This window comes from Otolemur garnettii, unplaced genomic scaffold, assembly GCF_000181295.1.
Source record: "Otolemur garnettii isolate 467f Iridium unplaced genomic scaffold, OtoGar3 scaffold00122, whole genome shotgun sequence".
Classification (NCBI taxonomy): Eukaryota; Metazoa; Chordata; class Mammalia; order Primates; family Galagidae; genus Otolemur; species Otolemur garnettii.
The window spans coordinates 716,684-738,223 of record NW_003852517.1 but is presented as its reverse complement, the minus strand read 5'-3'; the positions used below and the strand labels follow the sequence as shown (position 1 = coordinate 738,223).

The 21,540-nt window shown below is 34.9% G+C and overlaps 1 non-coding gene across 1 annotated transcript; it reads right to left on the bottom strand.

The window, feature by feature from the left end:
• Positions 1-13,972: 13,972 nt before the first annotated feature.
• On the bottom strand, positions 13,973-14,079 carry LOC111727766. Its single transcript, XR_002775235.1, has one exon. It is a non-coding gene; the product is annotated as a U6 spliceosomal RNA (small nuclear RNA).
• Between the last annotated feature and the right edge of the window lie 7,461 nt (positions 14,080-21,540).

Genomic DNA, 21,540 nt, shown 5'->3' with positions numbered 1-21,540 from the left:
TCCATTTCAATGGACACAGTTAAATGAAAAATACAATAAATATTAAATTGGGGGAGAATAAAGCAGCACCAATGCCCAAATCTAGAGATAATCCCTATGAATATAATATCTTTGGCCTCCCAGAAATGTTTCTATGCATGTTTGTGTGACTGTGAGTACATTTTTCTGTGGGAGTGTATTTATACTCATACATTTGAATGGACTCATACTCCATAAACTATTTTCAAATCTACTTTTTTACTTAGTAGTATATTATAATGTTTTTTCATATAATTATACATCTAAAATGTTATTTTAGTAACTGTGGAATATTTCACTGATTGAAAGCCTTAATTAATTTAATCAATCATCTGTTTTGTACCTTTAGCTTATTGCCAATCAACATCTTGTGGCTAAATTTTTGCATATTCTTTAATTCCTTAGGATATATTATTAGTTACAGAATTTCTGGAACTCTGTAGAGGGTATTTTTCATATATGTATTTTTTACTCAAAAATAATTTTAGACTTATAAAAGAGTTTTAAGAGCAGTATAGAAAGTTTATATATACCCATCATCCATATTCTTCTAATGTTAACATCCTATACATGGTACAACTACCTGTATTAAGAAGTTAAAATTGGTAAACACTATTAATTGAGCAACTACATCATTATCTTTTTTCTGTTCCAGAATCCATGTCTTAAAGCCATGTTGCATTTAGTTGTCATGTCTCCTTAAATTTTTCAAATTACTTTTCATGACCACGATACTTTGGAAGAGTATCAGGTAGCTATTTTGTAGAATGTCTCTTAGTTTGAATTTGTCTGATGTATCATCATTATCAGACTGGAAACTACGATTGTATACTCTAAAGGTTTCTGATGTATACATGATAACTTTTTTTACCTAACGTAAGTGATAGATTAGTTGAAATAAGTTGTTTAAAGAGGAAACTCTTGAAAAATGATACACACCGATCTCTTATGTTTTATTTACTTTGTGTTCTTTTACTTGCCCGTATTTTGCCATTGGGCTAAGGTTTTGGTTTCTTCGTCTTATTTTCTATTAGTAAATTCTACTGACTGATGTTCTGAATCATCATTCTTTCATAAATCACAACTACAATGAAGCAAATCATTTATGCTTCTCATTTCAATTTGTTTAAAATGGAGAGATAAAGTCCTTGAAAAGCAAGTCTTGAAGATTTTTTCAATTCTGTTTTAAATTGGTCTCCTCCAGAACTAATGTGACAGCAATTTTCTTTTTCTTCTTCTTTTGAAATTTATATTCATTGATTCTTTTCAAAGCGCTTGGTTTCCATTGGAAAAAAATTACCTTTTCCCTTCTCTCTATATTATTATTAAATAACAACTATAATTATGAATACAATGACTGAGATAAATAAGTTTAGTAAGAACATACCTGACTCTTGGTAGATAAACCTCTTTGGGTACTAACCATTGAGAAAGCAGTAGTGTTTGTGTGAATTTGAAAGCTGTTTCCTAGCTTTGAGTGTTCAGTATGTGGAAGGATCACTCAGTGTGCTTTGTAGAGAGTCTGGTGAGTGTTGGTTAATCCAGAAAACTGGTTATGAAAAGGTCATTTAAAAGAGCTGATGACGTATTACCAATTGTCCTCCAGTGGAGGTGCAACTTATTTATGTTCCCAATTACATGGTAGGAGAATTTCTGTTCCCTCACCTTTGGTAACACTAGATAACAGTATGTCAAATTTATAGTATATGAAACTAGATTATATACAAATAATCTATGTCAGTAGTGGATGATTATATCTTGGTGATGACTAATAAGACTGAATTTTTTGCCATTTTCTTACTAATAATCTGTTTTTGTTTATGATCTTATTGTATTTCTACACAGCAACTAAATTTGCTGACCTGCCTTTATTTCAAGGTTTCCATACTGTGACCTGCTTCAATTACCTGGTAACTACTATTCTGTTAATTCTTGTTTTATAAATCTGGGTCTGCACTATGCTGTTTCAAAGCAGACAGTGTCTGGTGAGTGTCAGCATGAACATCATAAATATCTTCCTTATTTAAAAAGCCAGATACAGAAAAAGAGGGATCATTCACCAATAGAAGAGGGATTCAGCACTGGGATTAGAAACAATGTGTCTAGATAAACCATGCTACTTGCCCTTACTTGGCCTGCGATTTCTGTCCCTTGCCTCTCTACATCCACTTCTACCACTCTCCTTTTGCTGATCTTCCTACTGTTCTTGGAACACATAGAGCACATTCCCACCCTGGGTCTTTCTGCTCACTGTTCCCTTTCCCAGGAACATTCTTTCCCAAATTATCTGCATGGCTAGCTCCCTTACCTCCTCCAAGTCTTTGCTCAAATATTACCTCTGCACTGAAGTCTACACTGATGGATGACTTTACTTAAAACTTACCACCCCTACCATTTCTGATTCCCCTTATTTGGTCATTTTTTTAGAAGCACTTACAACTTTTATTATATTATATGCTTATTTATTACATACATTGTCTAATTGTCTCTACCATTACTAGAATGAATACTCCATACTACAGGTAAAGATCTTTGTTTTGTGTTTGATATATTACAACATCCCCAGGAAGTATCTGGATCATAGTAAGTAGTTACTACATATTTGTTAAGTGAATGAATCAATTTTTGAAGAAGATTTCAATGCATGAAAAGGAGAGGATTTTTAAAATCATTTTGCTTATTAATCATCTATTTTTTATTTGTTTATGATCTTATTGTATTTCTGCACATTTAGTAACCAAATTCACTGACCAGCTAGAAAGGGAAATCCCTACTAGGGTACTTTGTCTATCTAGGCAAATGTAAGTGTTTTGTTTTATTTATTTATTTTTATTTTAATAGTTTAGGGGGTATAAGTTAAATTCTATTACATGTATATTTTGTATAGTGACGGAGTCCGGGCTTTTGGCATACTCATCACCCAAGCAGTACACATTTTACTCCACAGGTGATTTTTCATTCCTCACCCCTCCCACCTTCTCCTCCTAATTATCTCCAATGTCCATCACACCATTCTGTATGACCTCGTGTATCCACTGTTTAGTTCCCCCTTATAAGTGAGAATGTGTAGCATTTATTTTTCTGTTCTTGAGTTACTTTACTTAAGATAATGGCCTCCAGTTCCGCCCAAATTGGTGCAAAAAAACAGTATTTCATTCTTTCTTATTGATGAGTAGTACTCCGTGGTGTGTGTGTGTGTGTGTGTGTGTGTGTATCTCACATATATTCTTTATCCATTCATTGGTTGATGGGCACTTAGGCCAATTCTATATATTGGGAATTGTAAATTGTGCTGTGATAAACATATGAGTGTGAATATCTTTGATATAATTATTTCTTTTCTTTTAGGTAGATACTCAGTATGGGGTTGTAAGAATGAATGATACATGTACTTTTAGTTCTTTGAGAAATCTGTACACTGATCTCCATAGGAATTGTACTAATTTGCATTCTCATCAACAGTATGTAAGTGTTCCCCTTTCATTACATCCATACCAACATCTATGGGGCTTCTTGACTTTTTATCAATGCCCATTCTAATCAGACTAAGATGTCATCTCATCATGTTTCAATTTGCATTTGCCTAATGATTAGTGATATTGAACATTTTATCCTATATTATTGGCCATTTACATAGCTTCATTTGAAAAATACTTGTTCATGTCATTTCCCCATTTTTTAATGAGGTTGTTTGTCTCTCTTGCTGAATTATTTGAATTTACTTATAGATTCTGGAGATTAGTCTTTTGTTGAACACATAGTTTGCAAATACTTTCTCTCATTCTGTAGGTTGTCTATTTACTCTGTTGATTATTTCTTTTCCTGTGCGGAAACTTTTCAGTTTAGTTGAGTCCCATTGGCCTAATTTTGTTTTTGTTGCATTTGTTTTTGAGTTCTTAGTCCTAAACTCTTTGTCTAGGCCAATGTTCAAAAGAGTTGTTCCTACTCTTTCTTTTATGATTTTCATTGTTTCAGGTCTTATATTGAAGTCTTAATCCATCTTGAATTAACTTTTCCATCTAATGAGAGACAGGGATCTAGTTTCAATCTTCTGCATATGGCTATCCAATTTTCCCAACACAATTTATTGAATCATATGTCCTTTAACCAGTGTATATTTTTGTCTATTGTGTTGAAGTTCAGTTGGTCATAGGTATTAACACATGGTTTTGTGTCTGTTTTCTCTATTCTTTATTGATCTATGTCTCTATCTTATGGTTATTTTGGTTACTATATCCTTGTAGTATAATTTAAAGTCGGGTAGTATGATGCCTCCAGTTTGTTCTTTTTGCTTATGATTGCTTTGGCTATTTAGGCTTGTTTTTGGTTCTACATGAATTTTAAAATTGTTTTTTCTGGCTTGGCACCTGTGGCTCAAACAGCTAGGGCGCCAGCCACATATACCTGAGGTGGCAGGTTCAAATCCAGCCTGAGCCCTCAAAACAACAATGACGGCTGCAACCAAAAAATAGCTGGGCATTGTGGCGGGTGCCTATAGTCCCAGCTACTTGGGAGGTGGAGGCAGAAGACTCGATTGAGCCCAGGAGTTGGAGGTTGCTGTGGGCTGTGATGCCACAGCACTCTGCCCAGGGCAATAGCTTGAGTCTCTGTCTCAAAAAAAAATTGGTTTTCTAATTCTGTGAAAAATGACAGTATTTTGAAATAAATTTTGTGAAGCTGTAGATTACTTTGTATAGTATGATCATTTTAACAATATTGATTCTTCCAATCCATAAGCTTAGAATGTTTTTCCATTGTTTATTTTGTCTATGATTTTTAATTAGTGATTGTAATTTTCCTCCTAGAAATCTTTCACTTCCTGTTTAAATTTATTCCTAGGTATTTTTTTTTTTTAGCTGTTATAAATGGAATTGAGTTTTTGATTTGTTTTCCTCCACTTGGTCATTGTTGGTATATAGAAATGTTGCTGATTATTGTATATTGATTTTATAACCTGAGACTTTGCTGCATTCATTTATCAAATTTAAGAGTCTTTCGGAGGAATTGTTAGGGTTTCTAGGTATAAGATCATATTATCAGTAAACAGAAATAACTGCTGTCCCCTGATATCCCAGTCTTATAAACAGTTCCCAACAGAATGGTAGGGACTTTCCCAAGGGTGTATGGGAGTACCTGGGCTCTGCTATCCCTCCTTGGAGCTGCACAGTGGCTACAAGCATACCCAGGGTTCCCCACATCAAAGCTTTTAGAATGGTATGTGGCGCAAGCTGCTCTAGGCTCAAATGCCACATAGGTCCCCTTTCTTGTGCAACACCCCTGTGCTAACTTCAAGTAGTTACTCGTGGAATGCCCAGGACTTGTATAGGTCAGGGGGTTCTCTTGTTGCCAAGATTGTAAAAGCTCATCTTGGAGAATGGAATCCCCAGGGGCTTCCCTCTTGCTGTTTACTGCATCCAGAAGCTTCTTCTGGCTGTTAGCTAGACCCCAGTTAGGCAAGTTGCCTTGAACTCTCTCTTTACCCACTTTTGGTGCTTCCCTTCACTTCTCTGGTGAATCCTAGCATTTTTCTCCTAGACAAACTGCTCAAAATGTGATAATCTTCTTATTATATGGTTTCTTTCTGTGGAGGATGCACATACTACCTATGTCCAGTTGACCATCTTAGAAATACATCCCAAGCATAAGTGCTTTAATCAAGAGCCCTTTGAATATATTGCTGCCACTTTTGTTGGCCATCCTGTAGGAGTGAATTTGGATCTTCAGGTCATATAGGCCCATTCCATTTATCTCTTCAAATGCCTTGGTTTGCCTGTATAAGCCCATACGGGTCTTACACAAAAAGCTACTCTATAACTTAAATCTTTCCAGGTTAGAGATTCCCACGCTTTTGTGCAAACCATACAATTTTAACTAGTGTAGGGAGTTTATCTCACATAAAATTCTTCACTGCTTACTACTGGCTAATCAGGACTTTAAGTTGGGCATCCCTGGGTATGAGAAGCTAGAGGGAATGCCTCTAATACCCTGCTTTTAGTGCTCAGCAGCTGAATATTTGGCCTAAGGCAATGTTTTTCTCCCAACCTTTTCAGGAAAAAGTCAGAGAAATCACTGTAGGCAAAGACATTATTCTTCTCCATTTTATTTCAACTCACTGAGACTATTATACTTTGACTTAAAATTTTTAAAGTAAGTTTCAAGAATGTTTCATTTTAGACAATAATGAGCAGCTGTTGGTTCCACTTCTGCTTTAGGCTGTAGTAAGCCACCGAAAAATGTTGCTTCCTTATCTTTTCTTAAACCCATCAGAGAACTGAAGTTGCAAGGCAGCTAAAGGAACTGAATCTCAAAGAGTGACCAGCCCCTTGGAGTAGAGAGAGGGCACATGAATTGTTTCATCTAGGCAGAGTTTAGGTGAAAGAAGAGGCTTCCATGAAGAAGCTAAGAAGAAATAGCTAAAATTTCAACAAATTCCTAAAGGCTAAGTGTGGCCTAGCATATCAATTTAGAATAACTGGAAGACCCATTTTCAAAGGGAATTCACGGTCATTTGCAAAGTCTTTTCCATGGGCTTTTACTGTATGCTCATAAGAAAGATTGGCATCAGGGCAATATACCAGAGAGAGCTGTCCTTGGAACTACCAGAAAAAGAGGAAGTTTGGTTGCCATGGGAATGGATGCAGGCATGCTGAGAAGGTCCTGTCCCCAAGGCACACTGCACAGATTTTACCTAACAGTAGGCCTAGATCAGGAGAATCATAAACAACCCCAGTTACCAGCAGTGAGTAACCTTGCAATAATAAGCAATAAGTTTACTGCTGAGGGACTAGGCAAGAACTGGGAGAGATGTGTCCTCTGAAACATGTATATTCATGGGCTGAGGAAATCTGAGAGTAGAGCAGGGACATACCATCGAATGCCCTCTAGTACCCCCAGGTCTCATACTAAACACAAACTCAACACTAGAGGAATATGAAGATTTGTGTGCTGAGATAATGATGGCAACAAAAAGTTCAAACAGGATTTTTTTTTTATAAGGGTTGAAGAAGAGTTGGGCAAACATATCTGATGGTAATTGTGGTTTGATCTTGTACCCACCTACTGGTTGTTGCACCAATATTCATGCTGTTGAAGCCATATTAATGGCTATGGCCATGGTGAGTTATAGAAGAATACATTTATCATTGTTTCTGGTGGAATGATTTTTTTCAAATATTACATGCTGGAAAACATGTACAGGCAATTTGGCTTTATGAAATTTCTGCTAGGAAAATCAATACAACATAGATGATGCTAAATGTTAAGGTTATTTTTTAAAAACAATATTTCCCTAGGTTCTCCAGCACATTCTCAAGCAGTTCTTTTATAAATTATGTAAACATTCACAAGAGGCTATAGAATAACTGAAGAGACAATTCATTTTCAAGGTTAAATTTACTTATCATGCCTTATTCTTAGAAGGTCCTCCACTTTACGTTCTGCATATACACATAATAGCACAGTTAGGAAACAAAAACTCAAAAATGTTGATTATAATATAATTTCCATCACTTGATCTATGAATTGCCCAAGATTTCACCTTCAAATTTACATATAACATATGCTCAAAAGAGAGAGAGGAAGAAAACAGTAACAGCATTTACTCATACTGTTTTCAGAATTTCAACTGAAACTTTGTTGATTACAAAATCAAATTTTGAATTCAAGATTATACTGAAAGCATACAGATGCAATTTTTCTTAAAAAGCAACAACCACCTCAAACAACTCTTTTCTGTTTACATAAAGAGTTAAAAGCAACTGACAATTTGCTTTGCTCATAAACTGTAGCATAGCCCTGTTCTATGAAAAGTAGAAAAAAATACCTGAATCTTAATGTAATTTTCTTAATATTTTGGCAGAGATGGAAAAAAGATAATATAAGCAAATTAAGAATTCTTTTGTTTGTAGGTGATGATGGTCCAAAAAAACAAAGTCAATTACTACCTATATTAGAGCTTTGGTGCAATAGTCTGATGATCTGTCAGTGTTCCTGGGAATGGTCTGAAGGATAAAAGAAAGGAAAGCCCGTGGCCTCTATGTTGTCTTATGTGTAGACATAAGGTTTCACTGAATAAAAGTCAGTGGGACTATGTCTTTCTCATGTCTTCCTTAGTGAAAGGATGGTCTTTTTAAAATGTCTATACACACACATACATATACTTGTGTATATATTTATATATACATTATTTATTCATTTTGCTTACTAAGATAGTTTTTGATCTTCTTGTTTGGGTATTTTTAAACTGTAGAAAAATGTAATAGGCACTTGGATTGATTTTCTGGGGTCCACTAACACCTCACCCACATATAACTTATTTAACCCACAATCTCACCTACCCAGAACCAAAAATAAAACCGAAACATATCAGAGAACATGTTGTATATCAATCTGAGTTTCAAAAATTATTGTCTTAAGGCTCAGCATATGCACTATCTTGGTGGACAGTACATGTATATTTGTAAAAAAATAGTATTCTCCCATTGTTGGATATAGTGTTCTATGTTGGTGGGTACTACTACTCAAATCTTCGACATACCTTTTTCCTATCTCTTTGTTCTTTCAATGACTTAGGAGAAATTTTAGAACCTTCCACTCTAATTTCTCTTTTTATATTCTGCTGCATGTATTTTGAACCTCTATTATTGGGTTCATACACATTAATGACTGTCATGTCTTTTTGGCAAATTAATTCCTTTATAATTATGAAATGTCCTTCTATATCTCTAATACTTCTTGTCTTAGCATCTATTTTGTCTGCTATTAATATGGCCACTTACATGCCAGGTTGTTATTTTTTCCTGTTTTCCCCCTATTATTTTACTTTTGACCCTCAATGTCTACTTATTTAATGACATTTCCTTTAAAAAAACTATATATATCCGCCTTTCATTTTTTATACAATGGACAATCTCTGTTTTTAAATTTGTATGTTTGGTGCTACTTTAGTTAATGTAATTATTGACACTTTGAGGTTAAAGGCCATCATTTCACTTTCCATTTTCTATTTGTCTCATTTGTTCTTTGTTCATTTTTTTCTCCTACCTACTTTTTGTAAATTAATTTAATATTTCTAAGTATTTAATTGTATTTTTATTTTGGCTATATAGTTCTACTATAACTCTTTGGTCCGTTTTTTTCTAGTGGTTTCTTTAGAGTTTACATACACATCTTTAATTTATTTCAATGTGCTTGGAATTAATGTGATATCATGGGATGTGTAATTTAAGACTCTTACAATATTATACTTGCATTTATCACCTCCTAGATTATTGTGCCATTGCTATCATTCATTTCAATTGCACTTCTATAATATTTCCTATGATTCATTTTTATTACTTTTAAAAAAAAGATTAAATTGTCTTTTAATGATATTCAGAAATAGGAACAAAAGTATTTTCTATTTACCTACATATTTTTTTATCTCTGGTGGTCTAAGTCTGAGGTTTTGTGTGGTCTCACTTCACTTCAGCCTAAGGAATTTTATAATTTCTTACAGTATGAGTTCTGCAGCCTCAGCTATACTTCCAGAGTCATCAGAACTGACATCACCAGGAATCCTTCAGTAGGCTCCTAAGTTGTCTTTTCATTACTAGTTGTATTTTATTCTTCATATTTTTGCCAGATTTATCCTTCTAAAACCGTCAATCTGATAATCTAAGTTTCTTCTTAAACTTTCCAATAAAGTCTAATAGCCTTCTTGATAAATATTAAACTCTCAATCTTTTTATTCAAAATTCTTCAATATCTAGTCTCTGCCTACTATCTATTATAATTCTGTGACCTGTACCTGATAGGGCCAAAGCAAACTCCTTTGAGTTCCTAGAATTCTAGCTATAATTTGCTGTTAGTTATGTATTTTTACCAATATTCAAGGTAATACTTTTGTTATATACCATGGAAGAAAACAAGAAAAACTTAGCAAAATCACAAGTGATGTCTAAAATATAAAGCAGAAGGGAATAGATACTTCTCCCAAAGAAGTCTTTCAGAAGTTAAATTTAATCTCCTTCAAGACAAGCAGGTTCCTGCCTTTTGACTGGGGGCCAGTAAGTCTGGACCCATTGTTAACTGTTACCTCCATTGTATAAGTTATTAAATAGTCTCCATTTTTTATTTGCTATGATCTGGTGTCTTTACATACTTCAATAAAATGAGAAATGAAGCAATTTGCTTCAGGTTAAACAGATGTAGAGACAGTATTTAACCTCAGATCTATAGGACTACAAGGCTGGCAAGTATTAGAACTCTTTCTGTTTTCATGCTGTGGAGACAATGTTAACCTAGATAGTTGTCAACATTATCCTACTGTTGTCATAACTGTAGATCATAAACAGAGAGCTAATGGAAGTATTGTTGCTGTCTGTTTTAGAACAAAAATCTCTTACTAATGAATAACCCCATCAATGTTCTAATTTTCTTATTCATTTTGTTATTCATAATTGTGATTCATTATTCATAATCATTCCTTATGGAAGGGAATAGAAATTCTTTGTAATAAAAGTAATGCCAGATATTTGTAAGCTATTATAAGATGTTAATAATAAAAACAAATGCCTTACAAACTTCCTTTAGTTGCTTGAAGAAATGTATGATAGGAAAGCAAGTTATTAGTGGTTGAAATTTGATTTCCTCAAGTCCCACCATCATTTTAAATGCAATCTCTTGGTAACACTTTGTTCAGCCAAGATTAACATAAGCCAATATACACATTTGTAGAAAAATGTAACCCAAGTACTTTGAGGAACACTGACATATTTTAGATTAAAATGCCAAAAAATTGAATTCTCTTAATTAGTTTCAAAAATGACATCTTTTAAAGGAAAAATTGTTTTTAAAAACACCTCTATGTCCTTATGTTACATCAATCATACCAGATATTGAAATATATAAATGGGCAAAAATAATAAAAAGCTACCAATCTCAATAGCTATAGCTCACATTTTCTTGGTTGACATACGAGGCAAGTTGCCTCAAAAGTCATTAGCCACGTGTTCCGCAGATAAATCTCATAATGTTACTGTTTATCTTGGCAGCACTGTACAATATTAGAAAGCTGTGATTAAAATTCTCAAAGTTTTGGTGAAGCCCTAAAACTTTAAAGTTTCAAGTTTTAACAGGATTTACTCATGTTTTTAGTTTGTAAAATCAAACAATTAAAACTTCTGGCTCTTTTACCTCCTCAAATACAGCTGTAAATATTCCGTTCTTTTTTTTTTTAATTTTAAATTGTTTTTTATTTTGCTATTTATTTATTTTTCAAATTAATACGAGGGTGCAAATTCTTAGGATACACTATTCTCACTTCCAAGGTAAAGTTCAAGTTGTAGAAGAGTCCTTTATCTCGGGGACATGCTGGACACCCTCTCCTTATGCACATTAGATGAGGTCCTGCCCATCACCTTCCTGCCTCTCCCCTTTCCCTCTCCCTCCTCACACTCCCCCTTGCTAGACTATATTTGTGTTTTATTGTTCATATGGGCATCTAATTGTTTATATATTGGTTTCGTATTAGTATTGAGTACACGGATTTTTTTTTTCCCACTCTTGAGGTACTTTTCTAAGAAGGATGTGTTTCTACTACATAAACATAAAAGATGTAAAGTCTCCGTCTTTTCTTATGGCTGAATAGTACTCCATGGTACACATATGCCACAGTTTGTTGATCCATTCATGGGATAATGGGCATATGGGTTGCTTTCACTACTTAGCAATTATGAATAGAGCTACAATAAACATTTTGGTACAAATGCCTTTGTGGTAACATGACTTTTGTTCTTCTGGGTAAATGCCTAGTAATGAAATTGTGGAATCAAATGGAAGGTCAACTTCTAGTTCTTTAAGAATTTTCCATAATTCTTTCATAAAGTTTGTATTAGTTTATAATCCAACCAGCAGTGTAGAAGTGTTCCTTTCTCTCCACATACACACTAGCATCTGCAGTTTGGGATCTTTGTGATGTGTGCTAATCTTACTGGAGTTAGGTGACATCAGAGTGGTATTGATTTGCATTTCTCTGATGATTAAAGATAATGAGCATTTTTTAATGTGTTTGTTGCCCATTTGTCTGTCATCTTCAGAGAAGTTTCCGTTCAAGTCTCTTGCCCCCTTAGAAATGGGGTTTGCTCTTTTCTTGTTGATTAATTTGCATTCTCTGTAGATTCTAGTTATCAGGCCTTTTTCAGATTTATAACATGCAAAAGTCTTCTCCCATTCTGAAGGCTGTGTTGTTTGGTTATGGTAACCTTAGCCATGCAGAAGCTTTTTAGCTTGATCAAATCCCAGTTATTATCATTACTTTTTTTGGTGTTGCAGCAATTGCCAATGGAGGTCTTCTTCATAAAATCTTTTCCTTGGCTAATAGTTTCAAGCATTTTCCCCGCACTTTCTTCTAGAATTTTTGTTTCATGTCTTAAATTTACATCTTTTATCTAGCAAGAATCAATTTTTGTCAGTGGTGATAGATGTGGGTCCAGTTTTAGTCTTCTACATGTGGCTAACCAGTTCTTCCTGCACCATTTATTAAATTGGGATTCTTTTATACAGTGCATGCTCTTGTTTGGTTTATCAAAGATCAGATGGTGATACATAGCTGGGTTCATCTCCAGATTCTCTATTCTATTCCATGGGTCTATGCCTCTATTTTTGTGCCAGTATCATGCTGTTTTGATCACTATAGACTTGTGATATAACCTGAAGTCTGGTAATGTGATGCCTCCAGATTTGCTTTTATTTCTAAGAATTGCATAGGCTTTTTGGTTTTTTCCTGGTTCTATATGAAATAAAGTACTATTTTTTCAAGTCTTTCAAAGTATGACATTGGTGCTTTGTTGGGGATTGCATTAAATCTGTAGATTGATTTGGGTAGTATGGACATTTTCCATCTTCCCAGCTATGAGCGTGGTATGTTCTTCCATTTGCTAATGTCTTCTGCTATTTCTTTTCTCAGGGTTTCATAGTTTTCTTTATAGAGATGTTGCATGTCCTTTGTTAGATATATTCCCAGGTATTTCATCTTCTTTGGAGCTACTGTAAAAGAAATAGAATCTTTGATTTTATTCTCAGCTTGATGGTTGTTGGTATACATAAAAGCTATTGATTTGTGGGTATTGATTTTGTATCCTGAGATGCTGCTATATTTCTTGATCACTCTGTAGTAGAGTCCCTGGGGTTTTCCAGGCATAAGATCATGTTATTCACAAAGATTGAGTTTGATCTCCTCTATCCCCATTTGAATATGGTCAACCTCCTTCTCTTGCCTCATTGCAGTGGCTAGAAATTCCAGTACTATATTGAATAGCAATGGAAACAGTGGGCATCCTTGTCCAGTTCTAGATCTGAGTAGAAATGAGTTCAATTTTACCTTATTCACGATGATATTGGTTTATAGTAGATGGCCTCTATCAGTTTAATAAATCTCCTATCTAAGCCTATTTTCTTAAGTGTTCTAATGAAGAAAGGATGCTAGATATTGTCAAAAGTCTTTTCTGCATCATTTGAGAGAATCATATGGTCTTTGTTTTTGATTTCATTTATGTGGTGAATTATATATATGTTGAACCAAACTTGCATCCCTGGATAAAACCCACTTGATAATGGCGTATAACTTTTAATGTGTCAGTATATTCTGCTTTCTAAGATCTTAGTAAATATTTTTCATCAATATTCATTAATAATGTTGGTTTATTATTTTCTTTTTCTGTTGCATCATTTCCTAGTTTGAGGATCAGATTGATATTTGCTTCATAGTATGTGTTGGGGAGAATTCCTGATCTCTCTAGTTTTTGGAATGGATTGTGCAATATAAGAGCTAGTTCCTTTTTGAAGGTTTGGTAGAATTCTAGTGTGCAACTATCTGATCCAGGGATTTTCTTTTTTGGGAGCTTTTGTATAGTTGATGTTATTTTAGTGCTTGGTATAGGTCCATTCAAAATTTCTAATTCTTTTTTTTTTTTTTTTTAATATGGAACGCTTCACGAATTTGCGTGTCATCCTTGCACAGGGGCCATGCTAATCTTCTCTGTATCGTTCCAATTTTAGTATATGTGCTGCTGAAGCGAGCACAAAATTTCTAATTCTTTCTGGTTGAGTTTAGAATGCATGCTTTCAGGTATTGGTTCATTTTGTGTACATTTTCACATTTCTAGGAATAGAGTTTTTTTGTAGTAATCATTGAGGATCTTCTGTATTGCTGTGGTATCTATTATTTCTCCTTTACCATTTCTGATTGAAGTTATTAGAGATCTTACTTTTTTGTTTCTGGTTAGTCTGTCTAATGCTTTATTAATTTTATTAATCATTTCAAAGAACCAACTTTTTGTTTCACTGATTTTTTGAGTGATTCTTTTGTTTTCAATTTATTTAATTTTACTCTAATTTTACTTATTTCTTTTCTACTGTTGGATTTGGAGCTAGATTTTTCTTTCATTTCCAGCTGCTTGAGATGGTCCATTAGGTTGTTGACTTGCTTTTTTCTTTGTTTCCTTCATGAAGGCATCTATTACTATAAATTTCCCACTGAAGAGTGCCTTTGCAGCACCCCACAGGTTTTGATAGTTTGTGGCTTTATCATCATTTTGTTCCAGAAATATAACAATTTCCTTCTTAATGTCATCTTTGACCCAGCTGTCATTCAATATAAGATTATTTTGTTTCCATGACTTTACTTGAGTATGAAGATTTCTGTTGCTGTTGAATTCAACTTTTATGCCATGATGGTCTGAGAAGATACAAGGAATAATTTCTATTCTTTTGAATTTTTTGAGATTAGACTTGCATCCTAAGATATGATCAATTTTGGGGGATGATCTGTGGGCTAATGAGAAGAATGTGTATTCAGTTTTAATCAAATGAAATGTTCTATATATGTCTGTTAAGTCCATTTGTTCTAGGGTCACATTTAAGTCCATTCTTACTTTGTTCAGTTTCTGCTTGGAAGATCTGTCTAGTACTGCCAAAGGAGTGCTGAAATCTCCAACAATTATAGTGCAGGAAGATATCATATTGTTCAGATCACCTAGGGTTTGTTTGAAAAATGGAGGAGCATTCAAGTAGCGGGAGCAAATATTAATTATTAAATTCTCTTCATGTTGTGTGCTTCCCTTTACAGAATGTAGTGTCCATCTTGTCTTTCCCTATTTTTATTGGTTTTAATCCAATTATATACGCAAATAAGATTGCAACCCTGCTTTTTCTGATTTCCATTTGCCTGGATTATTGTTTTCCATCCCTTCATCCTGAGTCTAGTTCTATCCTTTGAGGTTATTTGTATTTCTTGGAGATAATAGATATCTGGCCTGAGCTTTGGTATCCAGTTAGCCAGCCTGTGCCTCTTTGGAGGAGAATTCAAGCTATTCACATTTATTGAGAGAATTGATAGGTATTGTGGAGTTTTGGTCTTCTTGTTTTTCAGTGGTCTAGAACTCATTTTTATCCCTTTCACCATTGTGGAAGCTAATCTTTGTTCTTTAATTTCTGGATGAGTTTACTTTGTTGAGGAACCATTGTGCTGCTCATTATGAAGAATGGATCTGAGTACTTCCTGTGGAGGTGGTTTAGTTATGGCAGATTTCCTCAAAATTTGTTATATCAGTAAACTATTTTATTTCCCCAATCACAAATGAAACTCAGTTTAGTGGGATACAGGATCCTGGGCTGAAAATTTTATTTAAGAAGGTTAAACATCAATGACCATCTTCTTCTGGCTTGAAAAGTTTCTGCTGAAAGATACGCAGTCATCCTAATATTTTTCTCCTTGTAGGTAAGACTTTTCTTATGTGTGGCTGCTTGTAAGATTGTTTCCCTTCATAAACTTTGGCAAAGTGTTACACAATGTGTCTGAGAGATGCTTTGTTTGGACTGAGTTGTGCTGGGGTTCTGAACCTATCTATCTGACTTTCTGTGTTTCTCACAATTCTTGGGAAGTTCTCCACCACAGTTTCTTGAAATAGAGCATCCATGCCTTTAGGGCAATCTTATTCTCTTTCAGGAATCCCTGTAATTAAGATGTTTGCTCCTTCCAATGATCCCATAACTCTTTTAGGGAATATTCTGGTGGTGTATTTTTTTTTTTCCCTCTTTGACTGTTTGAGATAGTTCAAAAGTCTTATCTTCAATTTGTGAAATTCTTTCTTCTCCCTGTCCAATGTTATTACTGAGGATCTCCACTGTTTTGAAGTTCCTCAAATGCCTTTTTTAATTCCTGAAGCTATGCTATATCTTTCTTCATGATGTCCATATTCTTGGTGAATTTTGTCTTTGAATTCATTAATTTCTTAAGACAAATTTTGAACTACTTTTGGATTTCTATTTCCATCTTTTCTTCTATTCCAGTTATCTTATTTGCCATCCATGTCCTGGATTCTATTTGTGACATTTCAGCAATTTCACTATGTATGGTATTCTTTTATTTTAGCTCCTTTGTAAGTTCTTGGGGGAGTTGATCTGCTCTGATTTTTGTGTTCCCAGAGTTCTTCTGCTGGTTCTTCCCCATGAATATTTTCAACTTTATATAAATATATGTAAATAATTTTTATACATTATATACATATATAAATTATGCTTTTTTTAGTTGAAATAATAGGTTGTCCCTGAATAATGTTGAGAAGTAATCTTATTGGGGACCCTTAGGAAGTAGGAAACACTATATTAACCTATTTGGCAATTAAATCTACTGGGGGTGAGACTGGATTGGGAGGCTCCAAGAACTGGAGCTAGCCACCCCTCCTCTACTCGGGCTCCAATCACTGGATCTTGTGATTGTGGCTTTTCCTCTACAGCCTCACAAAGGTCCCTTTCAGGGCTATAGCCAGAGACTTTGAGACCTGGCTTGGTGACATAGCTCAACCTGACTCTGTCTTGATATCAGCCTGCCCTCTACTTAATCTTAAGGAGTCATGATATTATGCTGGAATCTAAGCTGGGCAAAGATTCAAGCACCTGCAGCCCAGGCCCTCCACCAGGAATAGCTGGAAGAGGAGAATCTGCAGACAGACCCCCTGAATCCACTCCTCATTGCTGCAATGACTCTACCTCTCAAGTTCAGAGCATTGCCAGGTGGACAGCTCTAAGTGAGAGTTCCACAGTGCAAGTAACACCCACACAAAAGACTTCAGAGGGTCACCAGGTGAGTGAGATGAATGAGAGTTCCCAGTGGGCTGGAGAAGGATCTTTTCTAGTGGGAAAGGGAATCAGAAAAGTTCACTCTTCTCCCTGCCAAAGTTAGAATTGTGGTATCACTGTTTTTGCGCTGAAGCTCAGTGGCCTATACAATGCCCCTGTTCTCAGGAAACTTGCCATACATTCTGGCCTCTGCAGGGGGCAGTCCTAGAGGCAACCAAGATAGGAGAAAAGTGAGCTGTGTACTGAGGACTGTGGAGAGAATATTTGTTCACTTTTGTGCCAGGCAGGATGGGGCCTAGGCTTAGAGGTTGGACCTCTCTTGTTTACGAGGACTGGGATTGAGTGGCTCACTCCCATGGGGTGAGGTGAATTGTTGTTTGTTCCCTGCTTGCTTGAGGAAAGCCCACCATGGACCTCCCATTTGGGGTAGAGGTCTCCCATCCTCTTGGCAATGGGAGCCTTCAGACTAGTCACTCTGTACCTGATCTTTGTTGTTTTTCTTTCTCTTTCTTGGCCTCGCTGCTTGTCTCAGTAGGGATGGTGTACACCTCGCTTTCTTCCTTTTGTGTTCAACTTATCACCTTTGGCTTCTCAGAGTCCACTTCAGTCCAACATCTCTCTCTCTGGCAGGAGCCTCTGGTGAAAGCTGCTTCTAGCTGACCATCTTGAATCAACCCATCCCAATATCCCTTTCTTGGTCTAGAGCAGTGCTTCTCAACCTTCCTAATGCCATGACCTTTTATTAAAGTTCCTCATGTTGTGGTGACCCCCAACCATAAAATTATTTTCATTGCTACTTCAAGTACATGAGGAATTGTATTAAAGGGTCGTGGCATTAGGAAGGTTGACAACCACTGCTCTAGAGAAATATATCTATAGATAGATGTGATTTTATTGGAACTTTGGAAGAATGAGAAGAAGCCCTTGGGAAGTATATCAATTATATTACTTTATTTTATTATTCAGAAGATTAAAGGAAAAAACTTAAAAGATTATAAGGCTAGCTAAACAAAGTTTAACAAAATATTTTAGAGATGAATATTAAGCAGAAACTAGGTAAAATTGTTATAATTTCAGATGCTAACTGCATGAAAAAAATTATACTTTAATATGAAGTGAATAAATTATAACATTGGGGAATTATGTATGCTGATGGGGAGAAGAAGAAACTGTAGGAGTAGATCAATGCTAGACCGACATCATCAATGTAAAACATGTGTTAGAATTTGAAGTTCTTATTCCATAACCACTTGGTATAATCTTTCAGCACATAGTTTTTCTTTGTAAATACATAGTTAATCCTTTGTAAGTTTTTAGGTCCTATTGATTCTTCAACATCAAGGTCACATATCAATCAATCTTTCATCCTTCTCAGCCATATTATTTCTTGTCTATAGCATTCATTCATCCTATCTTGAGACTATTCCTGAACTATTATCTCAAAGTTGAATTTAATTTTTAAGAGTTTCAGTGCAGAAAACAAATCCTTTACTTCTTGGTGTGCCTCTTTATGAGATCGGACAATTAAGTTTGCAAACTCATCTGAGAAAAATTGCTATGTACCTCACTGCTGAATATCACTTTGGTCACCTTTGATGTATTCCCCTTGGCCATCTGAGGACTATTAGAGACAGTGAGAAATGAGGTATGTAGCACTTTCTTTTTAGGATGAGTTCAACAACTTAATTGTCAGACTTTGTACAATGACAACTCTGATAGACATTCCAGAAAACGAATTCCCAGAATTGCTTTGAAGGGTGAACTAGGCACGGAGGTTGGTGCATATGTCCCCAAGGGTAGTACCTTGAGGTGGAGGTAGTGATACTCAGCAATGAGTTACACAGCACTTTTTCTAGGATGAGTTCATGAAATTCACTGTCTGATCTAGTATACCTGCTACAGTAGAGACATTTTAAAATTCACTGAAACTTGTCAGATAAACATGGCTGACAAATGTGAACAAATGTGTTCATCTCTTCTCCTTCTCAAATTTTCAGCAAAATTAAAGGAAAGAATTAAAAAAGTAGTGATTTACACAAGATAGTAAGAATTCAAGTGTAGACCACAATAGATAAGAATGATAAAATATTTTAGAAAATATAAAAACAGTAAGGCAAGGGAAGATTAATCTTAAAAGTAAGCAGAGAAAAAAGTTTTAATCCTATTGATTTGTTAAATCATGTGAAGGCTCTAATCTTATAGTTAACAGTTATGTAGAAGAATGGGTAAGATGAGAATTAAAAACAAAAGAATTGGTTTAAAATATAAATTGATGTAAGATATGAATTAGAATTAGATAGACATCTAGGTCCCTACCCTCACCTGAGAAGCAGGTGCAAACCCTTCTCCCACCTCCTATAGGAGATTAAAGGTTGGGTTTCAAGAAAATTTAACCAAAAGGACCCCAGAATTTGTGATAACCAGGCCTAAAAATGATTTGGTGTAGATTTCTAAATCAAGGAAGAACAGGTCAAATGAAATTGTATACAATAAGTTATGACAACTCATCCTTCCCCTTTTTCCTGCTCAACTCTCAGAAGTTCAGTAATCATCTCTTCCCTGAGTCAGAAACCTGGAGTATCCTTTTCTGAGTAAATTAAAGCACCAAAGTGAATATAACCACAGATATTGACATTTTGTCTACCCTAAGCAAAAGGTTAGTGGACCACCCAATTCTACAGTAAAGTGCATATTCTCAAAAATACTTGCCCACTCATGAAGTTTGCTACAAGCTTTAAGGAATTCCACTCTCAAACACGAACAAACTATCAAGACCACCTGACATTTGGGAAATTATTCAAACAAGAAATAGAACAAAACAAAGGAACTTGACAAAAATAGAAGCAATCCATGAATCAGGAAAAAACCCTAAAATTATAATTACCACTCACAGAGAAATAAAATGATGCTATATTCATAAAGTAAGAACTAGATGCTAAAAAGTTAAATGACTGAAGATTAAGAATGAAACCTCAGAAAACACATAAACCTGAAATAAAACATTCTATACTAGTTGGAAAAGAAAGTCAAGGAAATATCTCAGACAGTAGAAAAAAAGGGTAAAAAGAGAGACATGATAAGAAAATCAAAGTTAAATCCGGAAGTTTTATAATAGATGAGAACATATCCTTCATCTATTATAGATAAATAATTGATGATCCAGAAAGAGAATAAAGGAAACAGAAACAAATTCTCAAGGACATAATATAAGAAAATTTCTATTAATGAAGGACACAAATCTCTAGATTAAAAAGTTTCTACTGATGGACCACAATAATTAACTTAAAAAAAAAAACAAAAAAACAGAAGGACAAGAAAGTAAGATAGATCCACATCAAGGTATGCCCTTGTGAAATTCAGACCAGGAGGATAGTAAGAAAATCTGGAAATTCTCCACAGAACAAAATGGATGTCATCAGATTTTTCCATACCAGTCAGAAGGAGAAATGTTTTAAAAACTCTGATGAAAATAATTTTCAAATCACAAAGTCTATTTACAAATTATAAAGAAACTATGAGGACAGTATAATGCCATTTTCAAACATGTAAGATTATCTCTCAAACTTTTTTTAAGACAGTTTTTCTTTTTTTTATACTTAATTTTCATTAAATCATAACTATATAATTCAGGGGCACAATGTGATGATTTGATATACGATGTGGAATGCTTAAACTAATTAACATAACAATCAGTTCACATTTTTTTGTGGTAAGACATTTATAATATACTCTTAGGTGTTTTGAAATGTACCCTTGCATTGTGTACATTAGGTGAGATCCTGCCAAATACCCTCCCTCCACTAGCTCTCCCCTCTGTACTCCCTTCTCTCTCCTCTCCCTTCTTTCCTTCTGGACTATCTTTGTGTTTTATCATTTGTATGAATGTGTAGGTGTTTATATATTGGTTTCATAGTAGCATCGAGTACATTGGATACTTTTTTCTCCATTCTCGAGATACTTTACTAAGAAGAATATGTTCCAACTCCATCCAGGTAAACATAAAAGATGTAAAGTTTACCTCTTTTTATGGCTGCATAGTATTTCATGGTATACATATGCCACAATTTGTTTATCCATTCATGGGTTGATGGGCATTTAGGCTGCTTCCATGATTTGGCTATTGTAAATTGGGCTGCAATAAGCATTCTGGGGCAAATGCCTTTGTTGTAAAATGATTTTTGTTCATTTGGGTAGATACCTAGAAACTATTGCAGGAATAATCTGTAGTTCAACTTTTAGTTCCTTGAGAATTCTCCATACTTTTTCCCAGAAAAGCTGTATTAGTTTGCAGTCCCACCAGCAGTGTAGAAGTGTACCTTTCTCTCCACATCCACACCAACATAGGGCAGTTTTGGGATTTTGTGATGTGGGCTAATATTACTGGAGTTAGGTGATATCTCAAAG